Source organism: Octopus sinensis, linkage group LG2, assembly GCF_006345805.1.
Source record: "Octopus sinensis linkage group LG2, ASM634580v1, whole genome shotgun sequence".
NCBI classification, from domain to species: Eukaryota; Metazoa; Mollusca; class Cephalopoda; order Octopoda; family Octopodidae; genus Octopus; species Octopus sinensis.
The window spans coordinates 82,593,612-82,600,683 of record NC_042998.1 but is presented as its reverse complement, the minus strand read 5'-3'; the positions used below and the strand labels follow the sequence as shown (position 1 = coordinate 82,600,683).

The following is a 7,072-nucleotide window of genomic DNA, read 5'->3' as shown; positions in this document are numbered from 1 at the left end:
TTCTATGTGTAAATCAGACCATCCACACAGACACGTACATACGTACATACATACACATGTACATACACACCCACAAACACACATACACACATACACACACACATACACACACACACACACACAAGCATATACAAGCATATGCATACTCTCACATGCAAACACATACACATATATATATACACCCATATATATACCTGCATATATATTTGTACACACATTAGTGGTAATTTAATTGCAGAGTGAACAGGGTAATTCCAAATTATATAAAACTAGCAGGTAAGCCCGGTTTCACCCGGTCTGTTTGGATGATGTGGCTGTGCTCGTTTTTGGTTAGGAATAGTCTATAACAGCGTTTCTCAACCGTAGCATTTCGGGTCCCCCTGTTCCGATTGGAGCCTCCAGCTGTATGAAAATTTCCTGACTCCCCCAACCCTTGTCAGGAAACAGCTTCAGGAGTTGTGCAGAACGAATTTGTACGTAGTCTGTATCTGAGAGCTTTTCTATTGGACCTCTGTCTAATCATTAAAACATTGATTTAATTATGAACATAGAAAGAAATTGTACATTATTTGCTGAGTGCGAAAATTGAAAGAAGATATATGAAATGGACGTGTGTGTGCGTGTATGTGTGTGTGTGTGTGTGTGTGTGCGTGCGTCCATGCTTGCGCGTGTGTATGTGAGTGAAGGTTTGTGTCGTGATGATTGATGTATTTGTACGTAGTCTGTTTCTGAGAGCTATTCTATTGCACCTCTGTCTAATCATTAAAACATTGATTGAATTATGAACATAGAGAGAAATTATACATTAATCCCTATTTTTGTAAGCAGTTGTATCCGTAAAATATTTTATTTGCAGAGAGCAGAAATTGAAGAGCAGAGAGCAGATATATGAAATGGATGTCTGTGTGTGTATGCGTGTGTATGTGTATGCGTGTGTGTGTGTGTGTCTGTGTATGTGCGTGCGTGCTTGCGCGTGTGCACTTGAGAAAGAGAGAGAGAGAGAGAGAGAGAGAGAGAGAGAGAGGGTGAATAAGAGAGACAGAGTGAGTCAGTGAAGGTGTGTGTCGTGATGATTGACGTCTTTTAAGGTACACACAGATACATAGAAAATGTGAGGTCATCGTATAAATTCTTACGATAGTTGATTTATGAAAGGGATTATGTGAAATTTTTGAAATGCAAATATGTGAATGAAAGTTCAGACCTCTATATGGTAGCTAGACTTGGTAGAAATAGCAGCCAAATCTCCCTCAAAACACCCTGCTGTCTTAATCCGACAATTATACCTATTATATAGTTTGAAAGAGAAACTAACTAAAGATTAAGATTATTAACCCCACGAAGTGAAAGAAGTGAGACAGCATGGCGAAAGTTTTGGCTGACTGTACTCCCCTCGTTGCTATCGAAATGGTATATGCCGGCTGTGTGACTAACTGGCTGTTTAAATGGAGGACCAAATAGGGGAATTCCATTAGAAAAGTTTTAATCGATTTCTCGGTAACTATAGGGGCAAGGAGAAAATACAAACCGCATTCCAATCTATGCACCCGTCTCCACATGTGTGCCATTTTTCACGCGATTCCACCCACCCGTTTGGCTGTGAAACTCAAGACAAGAAAGAATACAACGATCGCCCATGTCCAATTTATATTATAGACTACACAGTTAAGTTTAAATTAAGTGAAAAAACCCACAAAAAATCGAAAGTAAAGGCGATACATATATATCTACCCATACACACATATACAGAAGCGCACATACACATACATACATACATACATACATACATACATACATACATACATACATACATACATACTTACATACATACATACATACATACATACATACATACATATATACATACATGCATACAAACATACATACATACATACACACACACATACATACATACACACATACATATATACATACACAGAAACACACACATACATTTAAGACCCATTGAATGAACATGTATAACACAACATCTAATGATGATCTCACTCTCATGTTGCTTCCCACTCACTACCTACGTTGAGAATACCTTATACATGCGTAATCCGTGTCGTTAATCTTAATTTAACTACAGTCAATAGTATAATTCAAAATAATTAAGCACTTTCTTACTTATGTAGGCTACTGAGGTAGCGGAAAGCTCAGCGCGGCCCACTCCATTTCATCCTTCCTTAACAGTTCGCTTTGGAACATTAAGATATAGCTTTTCAAAAAACTAATGAGCTGTACGACACGAAATTATTTAAAAACTTTTCAATCTTTGTACTTATCGAGGCACGCATACACGCATACATACATAAATAATATATATATATATATGTATATATATATATTATATATATATATATATATATATAATAATATATATATATATATATTATATATATATATATATATATATATATGCATACATACATACATATACATAGATACGTATACATACATACATATATATTTAAAGAATAAGGAGAAAATGAAGAGGTATTCAATAAAATTATTTATTAATCATAAAATATGACAATATCTCTGACCTGTTTCGATTAAGAAATCTTTAGATAATTTATTTATAAAACTTAAAAGCATTAGGAGATCAATGTCTTCAGAGGTAGTTAGGATATACCGATTAGAAATACATGTTGAGATAACGGCTATAAAACCGTCAGAGATATAGTCATATTTTATAATCAATAAATAATTGATATATATATATATATATATATATATATACATATATATATATATAATATATATAATATATATATATATATATATATATATATATATATATATATATATATATATATATATATGAACCACGGTTTTCATGGTTACCTTATAGTTGAACTTTTTATAGATTGGTAACTAGCAGTATTTTCATTGGATTTACGATCTCTTAATTAGGTTTATTACCTTTATTTGGCACAGTATATATATATATATATATATATATATATATATATATATATTATATATATATATATATATATATATATAATAATAAATAAATGCAAATACCCATGCAGACGTTATTGTTAGAGTTTTACAACTCTTTGCATCCATCATTTGTCCATTTATATATAAATTTATACATATATACGTATATATACATACATATATATGCAAATGTATATATATGGAACTCAAACACAAGGTACAAGAAACCTACATATACACCATTCTGCTTAAATAATAGAACTGCAAATACAATATCCTTACGTATCTCGTCTGCTTTCATTCCTCCACTTGCCTCTGTATTTCATATCTTCCCTATAACAACTATTAAACATTTTCTTGCACCGTTTCTGATTAAGGGATATATAAAATATCCCGGAAACATCTGGAAGAACTCTTTATATATGTTCCGAAAACTTTCCCAGCCTTGGTTTTTTCTGTCATTCTCTTTATATATATATATATATATATTTTATACACACACACACGCACTCACACACACACACACACACACACACACACACCACACACACACACACACACACACACGCACGCACACACACACACACATATATATATATATATATAAAATTGTAGCGTAGTAAGGTGTTTATAGGCCATTTAAGAAACACAAAACCCGTTAAATTCACTTCAACGTTTAAATTTAGTTTCTCAAAATATTTTCGTCGCTTTGAGACCGCGATCTGTTCACCGACAAGATACCGTGGTGCATTGGAATTTTATCAGTGAACAGGTCGCGGTCTCAAAGCGACGAAAATATTTTGACAAATTAAATTTAGATATTGAAGTGAATCTAACGGTTTTTGTGTTTCTTAAATGGCTTATTAACACCTTCCACGCTGCAATTGTTTTCGTTCCAGCACACGCTCTCAGATCAGTTCACTTGCTATGCAAGTACATCTCCGCAATATATATATGTATATACATACATACATACATACATACATACATACATATATATATATATATATATATATATATATATTGTTAATTCGTTCAGGTTATATCCTCATTAGGGATTAAATAATCCAAGGTATTCCACTGGTTAATCCGTATCATATAATGCGAATGTCATTGGTACATGTTAGTTATTATTGAAGTTATATATTATCAATATTGAGGGGGAAAAAAGAGAAAAGGGAGAAATAACTGATATAGGAATAATTTATTTGTATGCTATGAAAAGATGAAATTTTTTTAAAAACACAACAGTACAAATAAATTGATTACAAGTTGTAAAACTCTAAGAATAAAGTAAAGGAACCTACATATATGTTTCCGTCCTATCATCTGGTTGATTGGAAGTTCTAAGCATTTGAATAAATGCTAAGAAAAGTATTATGTCCTAACTATGTTGTGGTAGGACTTCGTCAGGGTCAATTCAGATGGATAATCATTTTTCTTTTGAAGGATGCATACGTTTCGTGAGTTCTGAACTGACCCTGGAGAAGTCTTACCACTATATAGTTAGAATATGCTACCTTTCTTAGATGGAACCAACCATATATGTAGGTTTCTTTATGTCATCGTTAGAGTTTTACAACTCTTCACATCCATTATTGAGTCGTTTTACTACCTATTATGTACATTTTATTATTTTTGTAATTTACTTAATCTTTACTTTTTATTTTTATTTTAATTTTAACTTTTCTATTATATGTAATTTTTTAGATGGTGTAATTTAATTATTCATTTTGAATTGATAAAAGGTGTTTTTTAAAATATTTTATATATATATATATATATGTTATATATATATATATATGTTATATATATATATATATATAGTATTGTATAGAGGGCATTATTACACATAAATGCCTCACACTAGGAGGGACAAAGTCATTACTACCAAAATTATACTAATCATACCCAAATGCAGTTTTTCAAAGCAAGACATTTAAAAAATGAATTTAGTTCTGTATCACCGTGATTTCACATTCAACTTACGTCTAATGACGTCAGCAGAACTGATTCTGAACACATCATAAATAAACTACCAATCTTACGTAGCGAAGACGAACAGACAACTGCTCACTCCGGCCAAGCACATGGAATGTTTATAAATCATATATCCGGTAAATGGCGGGCTTTTTACGAACTGCATGTCGGGTAATGAAAAGTATTCGGAATAAGTTTAACAATTAAGGATAATCTCTTAATAAGGGATCTTAACAAGAAATTATCGGGTAGCTAGCGTGAAAACCTCATAAAAGAAAAGAATTCGAAAATAATTTTTCTTTTGAACAAATTAATTATATCTATATTAGTATAATTTTGGTAGTAATGACTTTGTCCCTCCTAGTGTGAGGCATTTATGTGTAATAATGCCCTCTATACAATATAGATATAATCAATTTGTTCAAAAGAAAAAATTTTTCGAATTCTTTTCTTTTATGAGGTTTTCACGCTAGCTACCCGATAATTTCTTGTTAAGATCCCTTATTAAGAGATTATCCTTATTGTTAAACTTATTCCGAAATACTTTTCATTACCCGACATGCAGTTCGTAAAAAGCCCGCCATTTACCGGATATATGATTTATAAACATTCCATGTGCTTGGCCGGAGTGAGCAGTTGTCTGTTCGTCTTCGCTACGTAAGATTGGTAGTTTATTTATGATGTGTTCAGAATCAGTTCTGCTGACGATCATTAGACGTAAGTTGAATGTGAAATCACGGTGATACAGAACTAAATTCATTTTTTTAAATGTCTTGCTTTGAAAAACTGCATTTGGGTATGATTAGTATATTTTGGTAGTAATGACTTTGTCCCTCCTAGTGTGAGGCATTTATGTGTAATAATGCCCTCTATACAATATAGATATAATTAATTTGTTCAAAAGAAAAAATTATTTTCGAATTCTTTTCTTTTATGAGGTTTTCACGCTAGCTACCCGATAATTTCTTGTTAAGATCCCTTATTAAGAGATTATCCTTAATTGTTAAACTTATATATATATATATATATATAGTGGTATAAATATCAACACAATTATTTCTCCTTCCATAGGGGAATAAAATATAAATGAGTAACAAAGATGCACAGGTGTTAATTCATTAAAGGAGTCGCTTGAAACGGTCGTAATGAATTGACACCTGTACATCTTCGTTACTTATTCACACACACACACATACACACACACATAGTGTGTCCAGAAAGTCTCTTTACAATTTCCCAAATTTATTACAATGGCAATTGATGGAATATGTTTATGAGATTTGTTCTATGTACTCAGTGTTCATCAAAGTTTTTAAGCACATTGCATTTGTGTTTTTCAGGTACCTTGTTGATGGAAAAGGGGTTTAGTTAATTGAAACCCTAAGAAAGTGGCTATTCATCAAGTAAAGGCACAATGTCTTCGTGGCTATTGATAGAAAATCGGACACGCAGAATTAACGAAACTACAGGATTAAGTATGAAAGACGTCCACCATCAAGTCCGTCAATTCGTTCATAGCACAAGAAATTTATAGAAACAGGAAAAGTGTTGGGTAAAGGGAGGGGTGGACGACCAAAATTGTATGAGAAAAACATCGATCGTGAAGAACTAGCCTTTACTAGTTCTATAAATTCATACTTACTGCTGCCAGACAGTTACAACTACCATGTTCAACAGTGCATAAAGTCCTACACAAGAACTTGCAACTGCACGCTTACAAAGTGTAACACTTACAGGCATTCGAACCAAATGATAAACCAAAACGGAAAGACTTTGTAGTCAACATACTGGAACAAATTTCTGAGGATGCAGTGTTCTTCAGCCGAGTTTGTTTAGGTGATGAGGCAACTTGCATGTTTCAGGAAAACTGAATACATGTAATGTGGGATTTGGGGATCAGAATAATCCATGTGACTAGAGAACCTCATCGGGATAGTCCAAATTGGAATGTCTGGTGTGGGATGATGTGCAATCGAATCATTGGTCCATTTTTCTTCACATAGAGATCAAATTCTGCAAATGTTCACCTTGAACTTTTGACTGAATATGCGGTGTCACAAGTGGATGACCTTTAACCAGCCATGGTTTTCCGATTGTGCACCACCACATTGGGGACTGCGTGTTGGCGACTTCCTCAATC

At 32.8% G+C, this 7,072-nt stretch overlaps 2 long non-coding RNA genes across 2 annotated transcripts in view; one reads left to right on the top strand and one right to left on the bottom strand.

The window, feature by feature from the left end:
• LOC118762291 overlaps positions 1-2,892 on the bottom strand; it is a 15,433-nt gene extending 12,541 nt beyond the window's left edge. The window contains exon 1 of the long non-coding RNA XR_004998044.1: positions 2,882-2,892. This is a non-coding gene — a long non-coding RNA (uncharacterized LOC118762291). The remainder of the gene's footprint in view (positions 1-2,881) is intronic.
• LOC118762290 overlaps positions 1-2,968 on the top strand; it is a 13,943-nt gene extending 10,975 nt beyond the window's left edge. Inside the window, exon 3 of the long non-coding RNA XR_004998043.1 lies at positions 2,944-2,968. This is a non-coding gene — a long non-coding RNA (uncharacterized LOC118762290). The remainder of the gene's footprint in view (positions 1-2,943) is intronic.
• Positions 2,969-7,072: the final 4,104 nt, after the last annotated feature.